At 45.1% G+C, this 25938-nt stretch overlaps 1 protein-coding gene and 1 long non-coding RNA gene across 3 annotated transcripts in view; one reads left to right on the plus strand and one right to left on the minus strand.

Annotated features, from left to right (window-relative positions):
* The window catches only part of KIRREL3 (kirre like nephrin family adhesion molecule 3), a 606294-nt gene that overhangs the window by 415653 nt on the left and 164703 nt on the right, over positions 1 to 25938 (minus strand). The window lies entirely within an intron of this gene.
* On the plus strand, positions 10755 to 18179 carry LOC133241190 (uncharacterized). Its single transcript, XR_009734540.1, has 3 exons — positions 10755 to 11012; positions 15049 to 15182; positions 18043 to 18179. It is a non-coding gene; the product is annotated as an uncharacterized LOC133241190 (long non-coding RNA).

Here is a 25938-nt window from a genome sequence, read left to right on the forward strand (position 1 = left end):
GAGCATAGTGGAGTATAGTGGTTATGCATATATATACACATATATCCACTTTTTTTAGATTCTCTTCCCATACAGGTTATTAGAGTATTGAGTTGTGTTCCCTGTCCTGTACAGTAAATCCTATTAGTTATCTATTTTACATATAGTAGTGCATATGTTAATCCCAATCTCCTAATTTATCCCCTACCCCCACTTTTGGTAATCATAATTTTTTTCTACACCTGTAATTCTCTTTCTGTTTTGTATTAAGTTCATTTGTACCATTTTTTTTAGATTCTGCATATAAGCAATATTATATGATATTTGTCTTTCTCTCTCTGACTTCATTTAGTATGACAGTCTCTAAGTCCGTCCATGTTGCTGCAAATGGCATGATTTCACTCTTTTTTATGGATGAGTAATATTCCATTGTGTGTGTGTGTATATATATACACACACACCATATCTTCTTTATCCATTCCTCTGTGGGTGGACATTTAGGTTGCTTCCATGTCCTGGCTATTGTAAATAGTGCTGCAATGAACACTGGGGTACATGTGTCTTTTTGAATTATACCTTTTCTCAGGGTATGTGCCCAGGAGTGGAATTGCTAGATCATATGGCATTCCTTTGGCATTCCTTTTCTTTGGGATTGGAATGAAAACTGACCTTTTCCAGTCCTGTGGCCACTGCTGAGTTTTCCAAATTTGCTGGCATATTGAGTGCAGCACTTTCACAGCATCATCTTTCAGAATTTGAAATAGCTCAACTGGAATTCCATCTAGCTTTATTTTTAGTTTTTTAAGGAACCTTCATACTGCTCTCCATAATGGTTGTACCAATTTACATTCCTGCCAACAGTGTCTGGAGGTTCCTTTTTCTCCACACCCTCTCTAGAATTTATTGTTTGTAGATTTTTGATGGTGGCCATTTTGACTGGTGTGAGGTGATGCCTCAATGTAGTTTTGATTTGCATTTCTCAAAGGTATCAGAATTATCCAGGAGAGGTCTCAGGGATGTCATCATTCAGGCTTCCCTGGTGGCTCATCGGCGAAGAATCCACCTGCCAGTGCAGGAGACACCAGTTGAGTCCCTGGTCTGAGAAGATCCCACATGCTGCAGAGCGACTAAGTCCACGCACCACAACTACTGAGCCTATGCACCACAGCTACCGAAGCTCACATGCCCCAGAGTCCGTGCTCCGCAACAAGAGAAGTCACCGCAATGAGAAGCCTGCGAACCACAGCTAAAGAGTAGCCCCTGCTCTCCGAAACTACAGAAAAGCCTGTGCAGCAGCGAGGACCCAGCACAGCCAAAAATAAAGAAATATTTAAAAAAAAAAGAAAAGAAAAACAAGAATATCATCATCCAGACCTCACTCCAAACATTCAGCATTGGACTCTGCACTTGTTTGGGGTCCAGAACATCTGGATTCTATTTGATGAGGGCTAATGAAGTGTCATCTAATTAATAGCTAATTAAGGTACTCATCTGAAATTTGTATTCAAAATATTTTTCAACAATTTTCATTCATTTATGCAATAGTTTTAGAGCTCCTACCACACGCCAGGCATTGTTTCAGGGGCTGGTGGTTCATTCATGAACAAAACATACAGAATTCCCTGTCCCATCTTATTCCTGTGGCAGTTTTTTCCAAGAAAAAGATGATAGTTGGCCCGTAGGGTAGAGGGGACGCTGCAGGAGGAGTCAGGACTCCTGGGGCTCAGGTTAACCCAGCAACGAACTGGCTATTGGTTACTACAGGTGTCCTTTGTCTTTCTTTTTTATTGAAGCATAGTTGACTCACAAGCTTGTGTTCGTTTCAGGTGTACAGGAAGCTCTTTAACTTTCTGAAACTTTATAGTAAGCTTCTGTAAATAATAACCTAGACATTTTATAAAGTAGGTCAATATTCAGATCGAGTCATCCTTATCAGACACCTGTGCCCCTCATCCTATGGTGGGTCCGTGATGAACTCCAGGGAAAGTGTGTGTAAGGAATGGATTCTATCCCAGACGAGCTCACAGCCTCTTCTGGGAGAATGACTCAGATGTAGGGAGAAACATGAATAAAGACACAAAGTTACGGGCTAAGGACATATAATTATGAGCTGCTGCACTGGAAGATGAAGAGGATTCTGACCAAGGGAGGGAGTCAAGTAGGTAGAGCAGGCTCCCTGGTGGGTGAGGTGGGATGGAAGGGCAGATGGGAAGTTCTGACAAAGGGGAGAAGTGGCAGACAGATGATGTCCTTGGGAGGAGAAGTACTGAGCAGAGGCTCAGCAGGTGGAAAAGCGGGTTGGAGGCAAAGTGGCCAGGGCATGTGGTTGGGGCCAGACCTGAGTTCTAAGCCTATTGCCATATACTGGGTATTTAATAGCATACGTATATCCATTCTGCAGGTGTGGAAACTGAGGGTCATAGAGATTAACAGCTACTTGGAGCGGTTTTGGTAGAGATTAAAGGTCACTATCACAGGTATCTGGATGACTGCCATGTCACACGTGTGCAGGAGAGCAAGCCTTGCATTTGGGGCGGGGCTAGGAAAGTGCTGTGTGGCACACGTGTGGAGGTTTCCAGGTCCAAGGCACACAAAATGTTTTTAAAGAGCTCCAAAACATCCCCTCTTTATCTCCCTGGGGACTGAAAGGGTTGATGCACTGGAACGATTTGTGGCTTCACGATGAATGGAGTCCCCTTATCGCAGAGTTCATTATTGGAAGGTTTTACTGGAGATGAGAAATGGTGTTTCTTCAGTTCTCAGGGACAGATAAGCGAGCAATCTCGGAGGGGTTTTCCTAGACAAGGTCTCTCTTTCTCTCTTTTGTTCGGGTTGGAGAAGCTGGCAGGGGGAAAACCCCCAGTAGTGCTTCTCATCACCATAAAGCTGACAGAAAATTATATTTCTACGGGCTTGTGGAAAGGCATGGTGATTTGTTTAGTCCACTTCCAAATGACATCCCTCCCTTTGGAAGGGCTTCTCTGGCCATTCACCAGAATACTTCTGCTTTTTAGCTGAGACACTACAGTTTTCAGGTGAAGTGACATTTGGATTGGGTGACCTTGGAAAAGTTACTGAACTGCCATGATTCTCAGCTCCCACACTTATAAAAGGGAGACATAGCCATTCCCATCTGATAGAGTGTGGAAAAGAATTTGCCTGCAATGCAGGAGACCTGGGTTTGATTTTTGGGTTGGGAAGATCCCCTGGAGAAGGAAATGGCAACCCACTCCAGTATTCTTGCTTGGAGAATTCCACGGACAGAGGAGCTTGGCAGGGTACAGTTTGTGGGATCGCAAGAGTCGGACATGACTTAGCAACTAAACTACCACCACCAGAGTGTGGTAGGCAGAATAATGACCCCTCTCCTCCCTTTCCCCAAAGAGATGCCCGTGTCTTTATTCCTGGAGCATGTGAACATGGCAAAGGGAAGGCATTAAGGCTGTACATGAAAGTAAGATCATCAGCTGACCTTGAGATGTATTATCCAGGTGGCCCAGTGTAGCCATGCAAGCTTGCTCAGTCGCTAAGTTATGTCCTACCCTTTGCAACCCTAAGAACTGTAGACCACCAGGCTCCTCTGTTCATGGAATTTTTCAGGCAAGAATACTAGAATGGGTTGCCATTTCCTCCTTCAAGAGATCTTCCCAATCAAACCCGTGTCTCCTGCATCAACAGTGCTCTCACACAAATGGTCTCATTTCTCAGGTGGATTTTTTTGTTTTTAACCACTGCATCACCTACGAAGCCCCAAGGATTTTGTGACCCTCTGTAATCTACTATGTATGTCTGGTATTCCCTAGAGATAACCCAGAGAAGGAGAAATGGGAGTTGATGTAAGGGATTAAACTGTCCATCTTTGGCGATACAAGAAGAATCGAACCCACTGGCCTGCATCACTCTGGACATTTTGGATTCAACTAACACAGTGAGAATCCATTATTTGTAACACCAGATTCCCTGGCGGCTCAGTGGTAAAGAATCCACCTGCCAATGCAGGAGACACAAGTTCAATCCCTGGGTCAGGAAGATTCCCTGGAGAAGAAATGGCAATCTGCTCCAGTATTCCTGTCTGGAATACTCTATCGACAGAGAAGCCTGGCGGGGCTACAGTCCATGGGGTCTCGAAAGAGTCAGACAAAGACTTAGTGACTAAACAACAACACTTGTAACACATCAGGCTGCTGCTGCTGCTAAGTTGCTTCAGTCGTGTCCGACTCTGTGCAACCCCAGAGATGGCAGCCCACCAGGCTCCTCTGTCCACAGGATTCTCTAGGCAAGAATCCTGGAGTGGGTTGTCATTTCCTTCTCCACACATCAGGCTGCTGCTGCTGCTGCTGCTGCTAAGTCGCATCAGGCTAGGCACTTTCATATTCTGATTTCCTCTGATCCTTTGAAAGGACAGTGTTCTGCCTCAGCTAAGGCACAAACCAAAGCCTGGAGAACATGGGAGGGGAGACAATTGAAAGCCCCTCATCTAACCTCCAAGGTATTTGCTTTTCATTACAGGCTCATCTAACTTGGGCTTTATGTTTCCATTTTTCTGACTCTAGGCGGACAGAATGGCCTCCGCAGGAGCGCGGGCTGTCTTAGACATCTGTATCCCGGGAGGACCGGGGGGGCACTTTGAATCCAGGTCAGTACGGACCCCAAATGAGCTCATGTTTCTAAAGTGCTTTGAGCTCCTCAGAGAACAGAAGCTATTTAACTCCAGAGCCTGGCTGGTCTCCTCGGTGGGTCCCCGCAATGAGGAACCTGCTAGCACCAGGCGACTGCCTTGGATAAATACAGGAAGCCAGTCTCCAGGGTTCTCTGTCTGCCATCCTTTCAGCCACAATAAATTAATTTTCAGAAAAATGGAACTCAACAAAAGAAAATCAAGGAGGGGGAAGAAAAACAACCAATCTGTCAAGACTGAAATGGAGAACAAAATTTCTGCTGCCTGCTGCCCCTAGCTGAAGCATGGAGGCGAAGGCTGACAGCTGGGTCCGGAACAGCGGTCCAGGCACCCTGGTACCACATGGGCTTCAGGATGGCAAGTGAAGGGGCAGGGGCCAGGTGGAGGGCTGGGTGTGTCCGGTGGCTGCTACCTGTAGATAGTCTGGATTTCTTAGTATCTCTCAAAAGGAGATCAACTTGATGCTGATTAGAGCTGAAAAACCCCACCAGCCCAGCATGCCGAGTGTCTGACTCTAGGGCCCCTGAACAAATTGTTTTCCCTTTTCCTGCCGATCCCTGTGAACCCTTTGGCTCAGCGTGGTTCACCCGAGGGGACAGGGTTGGAAGTGGAGGCAGGTTTCCTCTTGGCATCTCGCTGTCAGAGCCATCCCCAAGCATCCTGGCAGGCTCCCCAAGTCCCAGCAGGAGGCAGACAGAAAAGCATCTTTTCCCACAAGCCCATGCCTGCATATGCAAATGGGCTGAAGAGCCCATGGCCTTCAGTCAGATTCAGAAAACGTTTATGGAAGGCGTATCTGTGCAGGTTAGTTGTTGTTTAGTCACTCAGCCATGTCTGACCCCTTTGTGACCCCATGAACTGTAGCCCATCAGGCACCTTTGTTCATGGGATTTTTCCAGGCAAGAATACTGGAGTGAGTTGCCATGCCTTCCTCCAGGGCATCTTCCTGACCCAGGGATCAAACCCTCATGCTTTTACACAAATGGTCTCATTTCTACTCACGACAATCAGCGAGGCAGGAATTATATTACCTAAGATTTGCTATGAGGACATTTAGGTTCAGAGAGGGTGACACCTTGCCCAAAGTCACACAGCTGGCCATAGGCAGTATCCAGATATGGGCCTTCTGACTCTTAACTCCAGCATACTTTCCACCACCATCTGGTGGGGGTTTTTAAGTGGGAAACACCCTCAGAATTATGCTTAGCATCTGAACATCTGATGCAGAGCAGGAATTCATAAATTTTGGCAATCTGCAGACGTTATGGACCTCTTCTCAGAGTAATGTTTTCAAATATAAAACAAAATATATAGGATCACAAAAGGAAGCAATTACATGGAAATATAGTTACAAAAGTGTTAAAAGAAAAGCACATGTGTGGGACATTACAGCACGTGCTTCATTACCGACACAATGAACAATAGAATTGAGCAAAAGTCTAATAACAACTGTCATTTAGAGTTCTGGAGCACTGTTCCCTCTGCTGGGTCCGGTTAACTCTTAGCCCTCCTGCACCTCCGCTTCTTCAGAGAAGCTGCTCTGAATAGTCACCTACCCATGACATTCATCTGTAACTTTGATTGCCTCTTCCTCCCAGTACTGGTCATTACGGCAAAAGTGAAAGTGAAAGTGTCAGTCACTCAGTCATGTCTGACTCTGCAACCCCATGGACTGTAGCCCACCAGGCCCCTCTGTCCATGGGTTTCCCAGGCAAGAATACTGGAGTGGGTTGCCACTTCCTTCTCCAGGGGATCTTCCCGACCCAGGGATCAAACTCAGGTCTCTGGCACTGCAGGCAGATTCTTTATGTGCCAGCAGGGAAGCCCTGGCAAGTGAGCATCTATTTCTGTGATTGTCAAGTTAACATCTGTTTCTCTTCCTAGATAGTGAGTGCCATGAGGCGAGACTCGGCCTGGTTTGATCACCTTTATTTCCCCAACCCCTGACCGACGTGCCTGGAGCCGGTAGATGCTCTGTAAGTGTGTACAGAATGACTGAACAGAGGATGATGAATCCTGGGGACATCACCTATTGGCTCCCTGTGATTACTGATGTACTTGACCCCTCCCCCCACGTTACCAGGTAACCAACCATCAGCTACATCTTTCTGCGGCTGTTTCTTAATGGGGTCCCTTTGTCCCCCCTGGCTTTTAGACCATCATTCTTTCCTTTGAGTCTCCTCCAGTTTTTTCCAATGTTGTTTCTGCTCTGAACATCTGGGACTTGGATGTTCTGGGAAGTACACCTGTGAGGTGTTGGGAGGTATCATCACTCAACGGGGATGCTGGCGCTCCTCCGGAGTCTGTGCTCTGGTCTACCCCCAGAAAGGCAAGCACCTGTTGGGGCTCCACCCTGATGCTGCCAATTCTAGTCTCCCCCAGGACCATAGCTGAGGACAGGAAGGGAACAAATGGACATCTTTCTGGATGCCTAAAGGGCTTCCCCCCAAAGGAAATGTTTTCATGAAGGCACTGAGTGCCTGAGCCCAGAGTCAGCATCTCTGGCGGGGAGACACGCAGTGGGGCAGCCTCAGGCCACCATGTTGGAAGTGAGGTGGGAAACAGCATTTTCATCTTCCCTCCTATGGTGCTGGGGATGAGGACTTTTCTTTGTCCAATTTTGGGATGCTCTCTACCCAGGCTATCTTTAGGTTCATCTGGATTTTTCTGTTTTTACTACTTGGTATTTAGTTAAATAACAGAGAAGAACCAAATTCCTCTTCTGTGACCCCAGACATTAAGGAAAGTTGGGGAAACAGCTGGCTGAAGGTCTTTCTATCTTCAGAGGCTTCGTTAAATTCCTTGCTTTGGATGAACTGGGATCAGTATTACTTTAAAGGGTGATAGCACTGCCTCTTCTGGGGGTGAAGTAACTACTCATGTATATTAGAGGATATTCTTTTGAACCAGTTTTGGACATAATGCTAAAGGATTTCCAAAATTGTGTAACGCTATCGTTGCATCAATAAATAGGAGGGCAGATCCCAAAATGACCGCCTTAAATAAGTGAATGTGTGAGTTCTGGTGGGTGTCGTTTTCTTTGATTTGCACTTGAGTAAGCTAAAGGGGTGCTAGGGGTCGGAAGGAGACCCTTGAGTCACAGATAGGGGGAGGAGTTTTCCTCCTGTCTTTGCCTGACCCTTGTCATATGGTCTCCACTGGATAATGTTCCAATGAATTACACAATGTTAAACTAAATCGTACTGGCTTGTGTTCAATCTTAGCTGACATGTGATACTAGGGGTGGAGTTCCTTATCTTCTTCAATTTAGTTTCTCATCTGTACAATGAGGACACTACTACTTATCATATATATGTGTGTTTGTATATAAAAGGTAAACCTGTTAGTCACTTAGTTGTCTCCAGCATTGCAAGCAGATTTTTCACCAACTGAACCACCAGGGAAGCCCAGAGGGTGGACGTTGCCAAAAAGCCTGTTGGGAAGAAGTGAATTTTGATCTGAGCCTTGAAAGATGTGCATGGTCTTACACACTTCATTTCCCTAAACACACAGACACTTCTGCTTCTTTTATTTTTCTTCAAGACTAAACCTCTCAAGGTACAAAAAGAAAGCCAAGAGTGTGGCAATGATGACTATGTTATAATCTTAAGCTTCTGGTTGCCTTGCAAGAGAGAGAGAGAAAAAAAATGCATTCTGTTTCTGGTGGTGATCGAGTTGCTGGTTTGCTTGTAAGTCATTCATGAATTAACAACCCTTGCTAATCACTCCTGGCTGATATTTATCATAGTACCTTTTACAAGATGAGTTCCATCAGTGATACTGGCAGCTACTCACCAAGTCCCACCAGCAGCTGCAAATATTCATTAATAATATTTTGTTTGGGTTCCCACTTGCCACTCTCCATCCTCCTGCTTCGTAAGTATGAACGGCATCATTACTGAGCGGGGCCCGCAGAATGGAACACAAAGGCAACTCAGAAATTTTAAATGAAAACAGATGTTGAGAAACGCCACCATCCCAGGCATGCTACAGTAAATAACATTAACATTTCTAAGTGATCGCCTTCTGAATCGAATGGCGAGGAGCTCCTCGTTTATTTACAATTAAACGAGGGGCTGATCCTCTTGCAACCCTGGATTCTACAGGTGGCTTGGTGACAGTCATCTCCTAGTGTTTCCATTTCAGTGAGGCTGTTAAGAGCCAGCTACGCAGGAATTGGACAGGCAGCAGGCATTTAGAAAGGTGTTAGTGGTGCCAGATGCATTCCTTGTCTAACTGCCTGGATGCAAAACTCACTTAGCACAGCAGCTGAAGTGTGAGAGCTTTTGAAGAGGTTTCTTCCTAACAGTGCACCTCCCTATGCCAAGGGGTGGCATTATTGCTTATGTCACTGATGACTGGAGCTTGGAGTCTCCATGCATTTTGTCACCCCTGATTCTTCATTACAGCAGTTAGAAGCAAGATCATATCATAATTACTGGAATGGTGCTTTGTGGCCCAAGAGTATGTCCACATATGGCTCACGTCTGCGAATAATACCGTTTTGGGTATTATTACCAGCTAGACTTTACAGATGCTAAACCTCAGCACAGGGATTAAGAAAGAGCATGGATCGCAGATCACACAAATTGGGGTTGAAAACTGGCACTGCCCCGTACCAGCTTTCTGGTCTTATGCACATCCTTTATTCTATATAGGCCTCACTGTCTGCATCTGTAAATCAGGGACACTGATGTTTACTTTGAGGTTATAGCTCCTGGCTTAAGTTCAACTCTGGGATCACTGTTACCCCATCTATTCACTGATGGAAATTCGCCTTCACCAAGATGATATTCTAGGAGGTGAATGATGGCCAGAGAAACAGTGGGCCCAATAAAGTCAGGGCACAGCTTTCTTGGAGGATATGCTCATCATTTGTTAAATCAATCTCTTTCTTTCCATGCCTCATCCATTCATCCAACCACCCATCCATCCATCTGACCATCCATCCATCCATTTCATCCTCTTCTATTCTAAATAGCAATCTAGACAATTGGGTAACTGCTACACAGCTTGAAAGCATTCTTTTGAACCATCCCCCCCCCCCCCAAATAGATACATCATTTTGAACGTCTTTAGAAGCAACAACTGCAACCTGTGTTAATTGGCTCAGCAATTGCAGAATGTGCCCTTAGATAATTTTTCCCCAACTTATAAGTTGGGGCTACATATAACTGAAAATCTGTATTTTCTGTTTGCTTGTTTGAAGGAATAGCAAGCCTAGAATATTTCCTGAGGGATCCTAATGTCCTATTAAAGCAAGTTTTGAGAAATAATTTGGGGTGATAGTTAGACACAGTAGGTGGTCAAAGAACTAATGACAAGTTCATACTACTGGCTGAGTATTTGAAATGTCTTATTATTTGCAAAACATCATTTAGCAATTGCCTCCATGGCATGTAACTGGTTGACAAGCAAACATTACCGTATCTATCTCTCTATTTCTACAACTGTAAAAATAAAATACTACTTAAATCTTTATGTTTAATTGGTCTTTTACATCTTATACTATGTAAACCTTGGAAACTCTCAAAAATTAAATGTTATTTCTCCATCAAATATTTCTCCATTTTCTTTTAAAATAAGGAAAATGAACACATGTCCCAGATTCTACAGCAAGGGGGGGGGGTCTGAATGGAACAACAGGGTCAAGCCATTGCTGCACTGACTATGTTTGAAACCAATGTTGGTAACGTGCACTGTGAGTAGCTGTTTTCCCCTCAACTCAGGGCTGCATTAAATGAGAATAAACAGCATCTATTAATGCAAGGCCTAGGAGTCAATGTATGTTTGTTTTTAAAGTAAAGCTCACACAATGATTATACGCTTGGGAGATAAATATGATGGAGAAAATAAATAAATGAGCATGTGAAAATTTATAATTGCTTTAAGATAAAACTATTCCTGTAAGATCATCCTTGGAAGAGGCTGCACAGAAAGGCAAGCCTCCTCCCTCTCCCAGGCGCTGAAATCATCCTCAGGAAAGCTAGAGGCGGGAGTGTATTTCAGGACAGCATATTCCTCACACATTCTAAACCACTCAGAGCCAGAGCTGCGCGTCTCGTTAGGGTAGAACCAGATGGAAGATAAACTCATGGGGCCACAAGACCACTCTTGCAAATTTATGCTGCTGAAGGGTCTTCTTTTCGAAGGGCCCTGCTCTCAGAGGTGACACAGGGGTTAGGCTCTGGTTATGTCATAATGAGCAGAAAGGATCAGCACAGCCCACGATGCAGCTCCTGGGACCTAGAAAAACCTGTGCCTGGACTCCAGCATGCCCACTCCTCAAGGACCCAGCAGTGCTTGTTCTTGTATTTCTGTCTGATGCCCAGATGGCATGTTCCTTTGAGCAAAGGTTTGTTGAAAGGGACTCTATCCTGGTGCCCGGATCAAGGTATGTTAAAATAATGTTAAGGATGGACTGGGAAACTGAGATCGACATATATACAACACTATGTATAAAATAGATAACTAACGAGAATCTAGGGCTTCCCCAGTGGCTCGGTGGTAAAGAATCCACCTGCCAAGAAGGCCATGCGGATTTGATGGGTCAGGAAGATCCCCTGGAGAAGGAAGTGGCAACCCACTCCAGTATTCTTGCCTGGAGAATTCCATGGACAGAGGATCCTGGTGGGCTACAGTCCATGGGGTTGCAAAAGAGTCAAATATGACTTAGTGAGTAAGCAAGAACACAACCATGAGAGCCTGCACTACGGCACAGGGAGCTCTACTTCATCTCTGCGGCGGACTAAAGGGAAGGGAAATCCAAACATCAGGGGATACATGTATGCATAGAGCTGATTCACTTTGCTGTACAAGAAATTAACACTACATTGTAAAGCACCTATACTCCAATTTAAAAAAAGAAAAATAAAGTATGTATCTATAACTGACTCATGTTGAGGTTTGACAGAAAAAATTAATTAATTAAAAACAGAAAAAGAATAAATCATAAAATAATATTAAAGGTCTGCATTGAAGCAATCCAGAGCAGAGCCTCCTGAGTTTCAGGCTGCCATACCAGCAGAATGTCCTCGCATACAGCTGTCCCTGCCCTCTTGTCACTGCTGTTAATCCTCCTAACAGGATCATTCAAGTTTGCTTAGTCTCCTAGATGCGCGGTTCCAACTATTTCAAACAGAAGTGATTTGTCACGTAGGTCCACCCTTCCTCCTGCAAACAGCACAATGATGATGAAAGCTTGCTTTTATGTGTGGCCCAATCTTCTTCCCTTTTCTTGGTTAAGTATCTTGCTCACAGGGGCAACAAGCCCTTAAAAGTGTAAAATAGGCACACTCACATATCACAAACAGGCACACACAAGTGTAAGCTCAAATCATCTGTGGCAAATGGGATGCACTCATGGTCCCCAAACCAGTTGGCCACTGCAGGTCCACACGGCCAGCTCCCTGTTGACAGACAAACGCTTTATCACCCCTATCTGCCCATCTGCTATATTAGCTGTATTTTGTCTTGCTGTCCACTCCTCTATGGTTCTCACGTAACCAGCATCCTTTTGAATCTCAGCAGTATTCCGTTAAGACAGCAATGGACAGAGTCTCTAAAAAAAATAAAAAAAAAAGTGTTCCCTTTACACCGAAACATGCAAATTGGAATTCCTTTGTAAAGACAGTTGGTGACACAGTGCCGCGTATGAAGAATGAACGTCCTCACACCTTTAGCCCCCTGAGCATGGCGTGGCTCCAGGCAGACGAGCAGGCTGCTGACATCCGGAGCTCTCGGCCGTGTTCAACAAAGACTGATTTGAAATCACACACAGATCGCCCCCATCTTCCTGAGTTTCACATTTCTCCACGTGCGTTGTTTTTACAGGTCTGATTAGGTCTTAGGCTCTTGAAAATCATGTTCGGCCTACATCTGACTCCAGACTTGTGAGGAAAAATTAACACCCTGTCACTCTCTGAAGTTTTATTCTCCTGGAAGTCTACATTGTGTTTTAGCCCTCAGGGTTCACCTCAATTTTTTTTTTCTTCTCAACTTCTTCTGCTCTGAGTATCTGCTCTCCCCACACCCACCCAAGGCACCCATCCAAATGGAGAACGTTTGGGAGGAAGTCTGTTCTCTGAAAATTTTTTCTACACTATAATTTTGTATAACGGATAGCTGAAATGCAACCATTACATCTATAGTGATATATATGGCTGTTGTTTAGTTGCTGAGTTGTGTCTTACTCTTTGCCACCCCATGGACTGCACCCCACCAGGCTCCTCTGTCCATGGGATTCTCCAGGCAAGAATACTGGATGGGTTGTCATTTCGTTCTCCAGGGGATCTTCCTGACCCAGGGACTGAAGCTGGGTCTCCTGCATTACAGGCAGATTTTTTACTGCTAAGCCACCAGGGAAGCCCCCAGTGGTGTATGAAAGTGAAAGTGTTAGTCACTCTGTTAGGCCCGACTCTTTGCGATACCATGGACTGTAGCCCATCAGGCTCCTCTGTTCATGGGATTTCCCAGGCAAGAGTACTGGAGTAGGTAGCCATTTCCCTCTCCAGGGGATCTTCTCCACCCAGGGATTGAACCCAGGTCTCTCACATTGCAGGCAAATTCTTTACCATCTGAGCCACTAATTGTGGCTTGAGGCTGGATCATCTATATTCCCTGGAACCATTCTGTAAGGCCTTATGACCCCATCACATGACCTCCTATTGTAGGCTGGTTGCTGAGGCTGCTATAGCTCACATGACCTGGAATTTGGAGGTGGGGGATGGGGAAGATGGATTTCTTTCAAGAGTTTACCTTCCAGATGACTTAGCCACCAGAACAGGTCTAGGCTAGGATGAAACTACTCATTAGCATAACGGTTAACACATAATCCAATCGGAGGCTAAGAGAAAAGCCTGAGTCATAGATACAAACATGGGCTTTCCCTTCCTTTCAGAAGCCCGAACTCTCTGTTAGACCCTGACTCTTGGCAGGAGAGAGAAGAGCCGATAACACTGTTCATCATCTCAGCAGCTCACTATTGAAAAAAAATTGGAAATTAGATCACTCAGGGGCACTCCGAATGCCATTACTGAATATTACTTTGAGATGCTGTTGGTTTGAAATTCTGCCATCTAAGAGTCTTGCTCTCTCCCAATTTGTAAAGAAGAAGATTCTCATGACAGGAGTCTCGGCAGCCTCTGACCTGCAGCCCGTCTCCCCTAGTGCAGAGCACCGCAGGTTGCACAGAGCTGCACAGAGAACACACTCTCACATGCACAGCTGGCAGTGTGGCTCCTAGTCTGTGCCACCATTCCAGACTCATTAGCAACACTCCACAGCTGGCACATAATTAGAAGCTCAGTGCAAGCAAATCATTGCTTTTTTTTGCAAGCGTTCCGCCTACTGATCACGCTCAGAGCATAGCTGCTCCACCCACAAAACAACAAACATGCAACAAGAAACAGATCTTGGGGGGAAAGACCCAGGGGCATCCAGTTGTGCATTTTTCAGTGGCTTCCCTGCCACCTCTCCTGTTTATGTTCTATTTGAAATCTCCTATTCCTACCATAGCAGAGTTTTTCTACTCAAAGTCCTGCGATTGATTCTCAGTGAGCTGAGTTCTCCTGCAGACTTATCTTGAGTAATGTCACCACATTAGAGAAATAACACAAAGCATGGGATAGCTCCTCTTGACTTTATACTTCCCAGGGTTTGGAAATCATTTTCTCCTATAAACATCATCGACATGCTGAAGGTGTATGGTATTTGCTCAGACTTAACAAGCTTCTGTAACCACCAGTGGAAGCTAAGATAACAGCTGAGGGTTTTACTGGCTGGTAGAAGGCTAAAACATTTTTTTGATGTCTTCCACTTGGATGTAAGAGAAGAATTACACCTAAAAAAAGTAAATATCCACCAGGAAATAAAAAAGCAGCTAGTAAGATCTAAACTCTTTGCAAATCTAAAGATGGGTCTCCGCATCAAATAGAAAAACTCAACCCAATTAAAATTTATTAAGCGCATACTATGTGCTCAGGCTTGCCAGGTGGTGATAGTGGTAAAGAACCTGCCTGCCAGTCCAGGAGACATGAGAAACTCGAGTTCGATCCCTGGGTTGGGAAGATCCCCTGGAGGAGGGCATGGTAACCCTATAGGGGCATGCACTTGACCATATAGATGCTGAGTGGTTGGAGCAGAATGATTACTCAGCTGTGGTCTTCAATTCCAATGTAATCAATGCAAATAGAGACCTGGACAGTCCTTGGGGGCTCCGAGGGGGAAAGCAGGCTCTGCATGTGGGGTGCGTCTTAGAGCTGGCACTTTGAATGATATTGTAAATTACAGAACTTTGCCCCCAAAGAGATCAGGCTATTGTCAGTGTCTTTAGTGCCTTCATTTGGATGGGGGCTTTGGTTCGCAGCACACAGTCTAACCATGTGATTTAGGTTGGGGACTTTGGGTTGCCTGGCATCACTGGACGTGGAGACTGAGATTAAACATGAGAGCAATCAATCAATCTACGAACCAGTCACGCCTACACAATGCAGCCGCAATAAAAGCTCTGAACACTGAGGCTCAGGTGAGTTTCCTGGTGAGCAATATTTCCTTTGTGTGTGTGTGTGTTTTAATTTTTAAAATTTATTTTATCTATTTTTTGACTGTACTGGGTCTTGGTTTCTTTGCGTGGGTTTTCTCTAGTTACGGCAAGTGGGGGCTACTATTCATTGTGGTGTGTGGGTTTCTCATTATAGTGGCTTCTCTTGTAGAGCACAGGCTCTAGAGTTGCAGGGGCTTCAGGAATTGCAGTTCATGGGCTCTAGGGCTCGGGCTCAGTAGTTGTGGCACAGGGGCTTAGCTGCTCCAAGGCATGTGGGATCTTCCCGGACTGGGGATCGAACCTGTGTTCCCCACACTGGCAGGTGGATTATTATTCACTGTACCACCAGGGAAGTCCCTTGTGTGTTGTTAAATGTGGATACCAGGAAGGTGAGCATCCTGCCTCCACAACACAGGACTAATCTAAGCTTTGCATTTGGCATTTGCCCTGAAGTCTCCCTCCTTGGCTGATTTTAATCCTTTTTTTATGCAGAAAACCTTAATTATGATTTTAACGGCTTTTGGTGTGTTCAGTAAGTCATTTTAGAAAATGATCAAACCTCAGGGTTGGTTCGGGGGACCCTCCTGAAATTTCAATTGATGTCAGAAGTAAGGTGGTCTCTTGCAAGCACTGTGCCCTCTATATACAATGGGATGATTCTAACTCACACAAGGATGAATGAGAATTTGTGAGGCAGAAGATAAAGGTGACACAGACTAACTTTCAAGTCTGATACCTTTAAGCTTCTTGCCTGGCATAAATCCTGACTCCAACAAAGCCCTGATAAATAGCCTTTGTTTTCCCTACCAGGATCCTAAGGTAGATGATAAGGATCTGAGCCAAGAGCTAGAAGGAAGATGAACAGAGTGCTTAAACTTAAGTTAAACCCAACAGTTCAAAAAGTCTTTATTGTATTGACAACCTGGTTAAAGATGCCTGTCTGAGACGCCTAGAGGATAGAGTTGTTTCTTTTTTCTTCTTTAATCTCATGAAGAACACGCTAGCAAGAAGGTCAGCTTCCTCTGACTTGTGTAGGGAAGAAAAATGTTCAGGGATTTTTTTCCTTGAGCTCTTCATTGCAGAACGGATCAACAGATCTAGTTATGTGCACAAAGTGGACAGTGCCAAGGGAGGAAGCATGCAAGTGTTTCATGATCAGATATGACCCAGGGTCTACTCCTTCAGGATGCTCTCCTTTAGCCTAGTGGGACTGGAGACCTCAGAAATGCTCTCATGGCACTCCGTGCACAGCTCTTCCAACACACAGCAAACCAATCTGGGTACTGCACTCCTTGGAGCAGAGTCAGTCATTACTTTGATCCTCAGTACCTTGAAAACACGGATGGTTTGATAAATAGAAGCTGCTGATATGCTCAATGTTGTGTGGCAGCCTGGATGGGGTAGGGGAGTTTGGGGGAGAATGGATTCATATATATGTACGGCTGAGTTCCTTTGGTGTTTACCTGAAACTATCACAACATTATAATCAGCTCTCTCTCTCTCTCTCTCTTTTTTTTTTCCACTAAGTCGTGTCCGATTCTTTACCACCCTATGGACTGTAGCCCGCCAGGCTCTTCTGTCCATGGGAATTCCCAGGCAAGAATAATGGAGTGGGTTGCCATTTCTTTCTCCATAACTGGCTATACCCGAATATAAAATAAAAAGTTAAAAAAAGAAGCTATTAAGTAGGTATTTTTTGGTTAAGTGAATACAACAACAGCTTCAGCATAACATGGTGTAGGAAAGAGAAGTTTTGGAGTAAAAAACCCACTTGGTTCAAATCTAATCTCTGTTTAACAAGTGTGTGACCTTGAGTGAATGACATTTTTGTCTAAAACTGTCTCTTCAACTGTGAAATGGGTTGACTCGAACCAGCCTCGTGAGATTGAAGGAGACTGCATATGTAAAAACACGTGCTCAGCATGCAAAAGCAAACTCCCACATATAGGTCAGATAACATTTCACAATCCTGAGTGAAACCTATGATCCTCATATATAAGGATGGTGCTAGACTCAGAGTAAAAATAGAAAACCTAGTGGGTGGGTGGATTGCATTTTTCATCATTGGATTATTTCCATAACAATTAATTGGGTACCAGATCTTGTCTAAGACACGGGTCCAGAAAGACCCCTTCCCACCATTTCCAACCCTAATGATCATTAAGGAGTCACACTGGTAAAAATATCAAAACAACACAGGGAATTGCCTCTGAGCTGAAGTATAGGTAGGCTAATTAGAAGTATTTTTACAAAAGATATTGGTGATCTTGACAATGGTATCTCAATGACAAACTCTTGGGATTAAAGGTGATTTTGTTAAAAAAAAAATACAACACAACCTTTCACACTGCAAGCCTTGTTCATTTCACACGGGAGGAAAACATTTTCCACCACTTCCAGTCTATGGCCAAGATTATATCTTATCTCTCTGCACCCCTGGAGCCTGAAATAACTGCCATTTTCAGAAATACATCTAGGACATAATCTATAGTTAAATGTGCAGTTGATTTATCATTATCTTGGGTTATTTGGAATTCACATTATTTATGTTCCTAATTCTGTCCCCAGACCTCTAAGTCATTGCCCATCATTCTTCTAACAAAATAATAATAATACAAAAATCGTCTTCAACATTATATTTGGACATCATCTGTCGGAAAGGTAATAAGATACAGCAACTACCGTGATTGAAATGAAGGGAAAGATTGCTAATAGAATCGAGGTTTCCACTGGGCAGGCTTTAAATCAATGTGCAGAAGCAATTTAAACAACCCATCTTGTCATCAGGTTTCAAACACATGGATTTCTTTTCTTTTTCCCCCTTGTGGTTTTTATCTCTTAGGTTGTTTTCCCCGCTTCCTGTGGATTTGGATTGGAAGCCAAAGGAAAAGAAACTTCAACAAAAGGTCTGGCTGAAATAACCTGAGTGACAGACTGCCCCTTTTAGAACATTTCTAATAAATCAAGAAGAAAAATAAATCTCTGCCATCATGTCATGTTTGACAAATTGAAATTAAATTGCGCCAACTCTGGGGAAACCAGGATGCCCGGTTCTGATATTTCTTCCCCAAGTTAATAGCTAACAGGTAAGAGAGGATATTTGAGGGTGATATTTTTCAAAGAATCCCCCTCGACTGATCAAAACGTGATTTTAGGCACCCAATCCATATTCAGTGTGGAGTACATGTTCAGGGGCTAAAAATAAATATGTATATTTTTGCATAGACATGTATATGTATTTTTTCCTTTAATTCTAAAATTATTATCTTGGAGAGAGTGGTAAATGGGATTTTTTTGCTCGCAGTGAATTTTCGGTGTTATCAGCTGTCAGGTTGGAAAAATATATGGCAGTAATAACAGGGGGATATATGATCCATAAATAAAGAAAAACGGGATTGTTTGGCATTATAAAGTTTTAATGCCTTTAGGTAGCAAAGACTCCAAAGAAGTCGCCTCCCTTTAAATCCTCTTACACTCTCTTCAGATTGTGTCTCTCCAATTCCTTTCCCAAAGCCTATAAACGGTGCTCTGGCTAGAAAGACCTTGCATACTAAGGAGGAAAGGCTCACTGTTGCCAGCTCTGGACAAAAACTGGAGTTTTCTTCTTTTTTGAGTTAGGATAAAGGGCTTGTCAGATTCATGGTCAGCGACAAGTCATAAGAAAGTTCTCATGGCAAAAACTTGCATGGAAAGTTACCTTTTGTCTCTATTTCTAAAAATTCCTATATGCTGCTGAAAATAATGATCTAGACCATTAACAATATTTATCCACCAGCTCTTGTATACCAGGGCTAGAATACCAGGGCAGCCTGATACCGACCAGGGTTTGTGGCCATCCCCAATCAATAACAGTTGATTAGAGGCCAGACAAAAAATTCAGGAAAGGCTTTACTGGAGCTCCCGCTGCAGTGGGGGCAGGTGGCGGGAGAGGGGGAGGGAGAAAGAACAGGAACAAGTTTCCTTGCTCCCTCCCGAAGGTGGGGTGAACTGGCTTCTTATATGGGGTGAGGGCAGGGGCAGGTCCAGGGGTCGGGTGGCTTAGGTGGTCTGCCCACCCCTTTGGTGATGTTGTGTGCAGAGGGCACGGGTAGTACCCTGCTTTTGCTCCCAATACCTTGCTTTTCTCCCAAATCTTCAGAAGTGGCAGTTGGGTTTTTGGTCTTTTTACATTTCCTTGTCCATAATTTGCCCCGGCTGCGCATGCATGTGGTTATTTTCAGTCCTTTATATCTTCTTTGTATTTTGTTGCTCAAGGAGATGTTTGTCCAGGTGCAAGCACCACTGCAAAGGGTCCCAGGTCCCAGCCTGTCTCAGGACAAGCCACTGCATCTGCCTTCAGAAAGCTCATTCTCTTGTGGAAGACATAGATCAGGTGCTCTGAGAGGCGGCTGGAATTTCCAGAATAGTCCTTCTATGCAACAAGTGGACAACAGATATTAGTTGAATAAATGAGCAAATGAATGCTAATGTAAGGCTGTCACTAATTAGCCATAAACACGGAGGGCATCGAGCTGTGTTATTTTGTTTGTCGTTAGAGACGGGAGAAGGGGTCGGCCGTACAACAAAAAAGGACCGGGGGGAAGAGGAGGAAGCACATAACTGGCTTCAGAAAGCTGTCCTTCAGCATCACTTTATATTAGATACATTTTAGTTTTTAATGAGACGTCTGCCTTGGGTAAAACCATAGTGATGAGTCAGCGCATTACAGGCACACAATCCCCGGCCGTTGTGCTCGGGTCTTTGCTCTGGTAGAAGTGTGTTATCTTCCTAAAACATCCAGGCGGGCTCCACTGCTGTCAGTGTACAATATGCATGCTTCGGTGATGTTTTATGTATTATACTACTTATACGCTAAAATGTACATGCACGCGCCTGCAAATTTAGCTAAATTATGAATAAATTAAATCTTATCTAAATAAACAAGTGTCTTTTTGAACCAAAATGCAAGCTGTCATGAATATTTAAGTGGACAAGGATGAATCCGCTTCCTGCCGTGTGTCTTACCAAATACCCTCTGTATTCTTGATTTCAGGAAGGAAAGTACACACAGCTAAAGCAATAAAATCAACTTCTCACTGGGGACAGGAGCACTGAGAAATCTCTGGGAGATTGATCCATTAAAAAATAAAAGCCACTACCACGATTAAATTACGTGGGTTTCTATTGACACTGGTAATCACTGCCTTTTCATGCCATTCTGGAGACTTGAGTTCTAGAAGACCATAATTATTTTGATCCTTTCTATTAACAGAAAGGGGCAATTCATGCAAATCACTGCTCTAGAACTTACTGACATCCAGACTAGTTTCTTTTGGTTTACATATGATTTCTGTAGGAATCTCAAGGATAAGAGGCCATAACCTTCTCCAGGGGATCTTCCTGACGCAAGGATTGAACACAGATCTCCTGCATTGCAGGCAGATTCTTCACCATCTGAGCCACCAGGGAAGCCTGGACAAGAGGACAAACTTATCCTAATTGGAATTTTCACGAACATTCCAGTGCCCAGGGTCAAGTCTAAGGATCTCAGTTGATGTTTCCAGACTGTATCTCAGTGACACTGTCCTATTTCCCATGACTCATAGCATCTGAGGATCTGAGTTGAAACAGCAGATGAGGCTGGGGTTACAGAAGAAGAAACAGATAATTTTTTCATACTTTCCCAAGCCGGCCATGCTTTCCCATCTCTGTATTCTTGTACTTTCTGCTCCTTCTGTTTAGGAAGTCCTTGTACCCTGGAGCCCTGTCTAATCTCCCTGGGCAGACTAGGCTGTATTCAGCTGCCACACATGGAGGAAGCATTCAAAAGGGAATCCCTGGGAATTCCCCTGCAGTCCAGCAGTTAGGACTAGGTACTTTCACTGTTGAGGGCGTGGGTTCAATTCGTGGTCAGGGAACTAAGATCCCACAAGCCACATGATGTGGCAAAAAAAGAGAGGGGATTCCACCTCTGCTGTCTACAGCATACTGTGCAGATCTTTCTCTAGCACTTATTAGATTTCTTTGTTTCATAATTTGCTTACCCGTTCCTCTGGCCCACTAGACGGCTGAGCCCTCAAAGGCCAGATTCCAGATCATCTTATTGATCTGTATTCCCAGGGCTAACCACCATGAGTATCTGATAAATGTGTGCTTATTGAAAGAGAGTTATATCCATTATAGTTCAATTAATTACAGCAATAAACCCAAAACTTTATTTCCTCCTCCTCTGTGCCCGACAACATCATCTTTGTCCTTCAGAGCCACGCTCAGCGTCTAGGCACCCTTTTATATTTTGGCCATGCTCCATGGCGTGTGGGATCTTCATTTCCTGACCAGGGATCAAACCTGCACCCCCTGAGCTGGAATCATGGACTCTTAACCAGTGGGCTTCTAGGGAAGTCCTCTAAATAACCCTTTTTAGTTATTGTTGACAGTGTCTTGCCAGTTCTCTCTCAACTGGCTAGAAAGGTCTTATACTTAAATGCTCCTATCCAATGATCATTTTTCTGCCTAGGTCCTGCGGGAAAAGACAAAGGCTACATATATGGTCTAGATGAGGCTTTGGGTTGAAACAAGGAGGAGGAAGAAGCAATCCTACTGAGTAAGCCTCCAACCCCCTTTCCCCCTCAGCCTGTATCCCCAGTCAGGCTCTGGGCCGGGAAGGATGGGCCAGGTAATGAGTAGTTGGGGGTGATTCATGGTCTGCTGAGCTCTGCAGCAGTGAAGAGGTGGGACAGAGGACAGACAGAGACTTCGGGAGGAGGTGGTGGGGAGAGGAATCACCCATCTGCCTTCATGGGGCTGCTGTGTGTCTCTATCAGACTCTGCACCCACAGCCACGGCCTGAGATGGCACTTCTAACCCAGGAGGTTGGGTCTGCCTCATGCCATCTGATTGCTTCTACCTAATCCTCTATGTCTGAATTGCTAATTCTATGACCTTGACTTAGGACCTAACTCTCTTAGTCATGGGAAAACGGCTGCTGTATTGAGTTTAAATTTCTCAGGATTCCGTGATACAAATGTTCTTCCATCTACTCTGTTCTAGGTGGAGAGGCCAACATCTTGCCCCTTCCTTCCTGTGATAAGCACTAATCCATGGGAAGATTATGTTAGGGTTCACCCTCTCCTTTTTCAGAACTGGCTCTAAAAAATGGTCTTAATTTAAAAAAAGTATACAGTGCAAAAGTAAATAGATAGTATGTGAAAGTGAAAGTTGCTCAGTCATGTCTGACTCTTTGAGACCCCATGGACTGTATCCATGGAATTCTCCAGGCCAGAATACTGGAGTGGGTAGCCTTTCCCTTCTCCAGGGGATCTTTCCAGCCCAGGGATTCAATCCAGGTCTCCCACATTGCAGGCAGATTCTTTACCAGCTGAGCCACCAGGGAAGCCCAAGAATACTGGCGTGTATAGCAGGTAACAATTATAAAATCCAACATTTGAAAAACAAAGCTTCCCTTTCTAACTCATGGCTATAAAGTTTTCCCATCCTTTAGTGAGGATATGTAGAAACAGTACATAAACAGATAGATATTACTGTAAACCAGGAATAGATCAAATCAGTCAATCCTAAAGGAAATCAACCCTGAATATCCATTGGAAAGACTAATGCTGAAGCCGAAGCTCCAATACTCTGGCCACTTGATGTGAAGGGCTGACTCATTGGAAAAGACCCTGATGCTGGGAAAGATTGAAAGCAGAAGAAGAGGGTAGCAGAGGATGAGATGGTTGGATAGCATCACTGACTCAATGGGCATGAATCTGAGCAAACTCTGGGAGATAAAGAATGACAGGGGAACCTGGTGTGCTGTAGTCCATGGGGTTGTAAAGAGTCAGACATGACTTAGTGACTGAACAACAACACCCTCTCCTTTTTCAGACCAAGTCCACTCATGTCCTCCATGGACAGCCTTCCTTTTGGATCTAAATGCCCTTAAAGTGCTACTGTGGGACTGATGGTCCTGTCCCTGGAATCTGCAGAACTTCATGGTCAGACCTGACTCTGGCCCACATGGGATGGTTTATTTATTGTTGTTGTTCAGTTGCTAAGTTGTGTCCAACTCTTTGCAACCCCATGGACTGTAGCCCTCCAGGCTCCTCTGTCCATGGGATTTCCCAAGCAAGAACACTGGAGTGGGTTGCCATTTCTTCCTCCAGTAGATCTTCTCGAACCAGGGATGGAATCTGCATCTCCTGCATGGGCAGAAGTGTTCTTAACCACTGACCCACCTGGGAAGTCTGTGATGGTTTATACAATGAGGCTAAAGAACACATTCCAAGAGGTGGTACAGAGAAGACAGAGCCACAGTCAAGGGGCTGTGAAGGGCAAGGTGTGGATGATGAGGATCCACATGTATTCTCAGAAAGTGAACCGCCAGCTGCCAGAGGCCCAGTGTCCTATCGGCCTCTGTCACAGGCAGACATTGGGCTGACCGTGAGCTTGACTCAGTATGACACCTCCAGTTAGCCTGAGAGCTGACCTCCCAATCAGCAGAGAATATGGGTCAGGTTCAGAAGGACCAAGCATCACAGATTTTTCTCTTTTTGTGAAAGCAGTGCCTTTATTTGGCCTCTGAAGAACAGTTCCACAGACTCCCTACCTCAGTGTACACAATCTGAAGCCTAACTGAGAGGCTGGTCCCTCTTTCTGTAGCACAGCATCCCCATTCTCTCCTGCCCTTTAGGACAATATCCTGCACGATCGAGCATCGAGAGGAGACATGGAACACTTCTCTGCTATCGAGAGACATCTCTGAGTAAGGCAAAAACCAAGAAAGAACACCATCAGGAAACCCACCAAAACAGCCTAACCTGTGTCCCCACCTTATGAAAGGCAGGTGTACAGGCCAAGAGATGGGGTTTGCTCTTGCCTGGAAGTCGAGGGAATTCGGAAGATCGCCAAGTACAAAGGTGTCAGTGAAATGCTTACAGAGAGAAATTTCGTGTTAGTTTCAGGTGTAGCACAAATGATTCAATTATACATATATCTATTCTTTTTCAAATTCCTACCCCATTTAAGTTATTACAGAATATTGAGCAGAGTTTTCTAGTCCAACATTAAATTAAAAAAATTTTTTTTAAAGATTTCATGGTGAATGCTGGAGTGAGTGAGTCATTCACTCAACCACTGGTTACAAGAAGGAGTGACCCCAGCCCCAGTTCCTGCATTTGACGTGGGTCTGCCCAGCCTCACCCCCCGGGAACTTACACAGCCTACTTGCTCATACTATAAACAAGTGACCAGAGAGTTGACTGCTGTAAATGAGACCATGGGGCCTGGCAAAGAAATGGGGGTCTCCAGGGGACCCTCTTCTGAGAGGGTCTTCCTAGACATTCTAGCCCTCCTGACCAGTGGGTTACCTTGAGCAGGTGTGGATAGGCTTGGGACACCCAGCAATCTTTTCCACTTGGTGACAGATGGGGGTGCATTTGAGAAAGGAGGACTGGTATGGGGTGGGGGCCGCCGCAGAGATAGCAAGAGACTTAGGTGGGGGTGATGGCAAGTGGGAAGATCCACCGAGAGTGCACGAGGCTGCCTTGGTGTGTGCATTGCACCTTCCATGCCTCTCTGGAAGGTGGCGAGGCTGGGATGCAGACTCGTTCCCACACAGCCAGCTGAGGCCCATCCGTTACCAGGAGGCTGACAGTCCCCCGGTAACCCGTCTCAGAACTTTACTTAGTAAATCAAAGCTGACAACTCGTCCTAAATTGATATGAAAAGGTTCTTTAGTGTCCATGAACTGCAGACGTTTTATTCATTTCACTTTCTAAAAGAAGAGGGGAACAGTAATCACAAACATCTGTTTTTGTCCGGTCGCAGCAGGGCCTCTTTTCCTCGGCCACTAATGGCCGGCGAGGCCCCTGTGGTCTGTCTGGCTGGGGCCTGGGGCAGAGGAGACAGAGGTAAACAGCGAAGACCCAGTGACAACAGCCACCACCTGCGGGCCATTTGCACTTTGTGGAGAGGTTTCCTCGCGTATCTTACTGAGCTGCACGGGCAGCCTGGCAGGTGGCTGTTATCACCTCCACTCTTCGGAGGAGGAAGTGGCAGTGGATAGAAGAGTCTACCGGGGCTCTGCAGCTTGCACCCCACTCTGGACAGGAAAGGACCACAGAGCAGCCTTCACAGGACTGACGATGCAGGCAAAGCTAACCCAGGCCGTCCCCATGGGGCCTCCCGACCCCTCCTCCTCTTGGACCTCATTGCCCTGGGCCCAGGCTCCTTGTACCCCTTCCGTGGTGACCATGAGCTAACCACGCCAACGAACAGAGGTCAGGGGGTGGGGGCGAGTGGAGGGAGCCTGGTCACCATCTCTGCTGCCAATAGAGGAAAATTTTCACCAGGACACCAGAGGTTTATTACTAAATTCAAAAGATGGACTCAAGTGGTTGAAATGCTGGATCTGGGAATCTAGCCTGCAAGGGGCTCCAGCCATGCAGGGGTGAGAGGCTAAGAGACCAGGTCCCTGGCAGGCTGTGATTCAGAGAAACCTGTCTCTGGTCCGCAGGAGACCCCACACTCAAAGCCGGCTGCAGAGGCAGTCAGACCAGGAGACAAGGGGGTGGGAAGGACCCTGAAGCTGTGTCAGCACTGCACACTGATGCAGATGCAGAGCGGTGCTAGCCTGTGGAGGTTCAGATGACCTGCAACCAGCCCCCGTAGGGTCCCTGGGAAGGTGCCAGGGCTTTTGACTCTCTGGTAGGAACTCCCAGGGTCGGGAAGGAGAAGGATTCTGTACAGAGAAGGCTTTGAT

The sequence above is a fragment of the Bos javanicus genome, chromosome 29 (assembly GCF_032452875.1).
Source record: "Bos javanicus breed banteng chromosome 29, ARS-OSU_banteng_1.0, whole genome shotgun sequence".
NCBI lineage: Eukaryota > Metazoa > Chordata > Mammalia > Artiodactyla > Bovidae > Bos > Bos javanicus.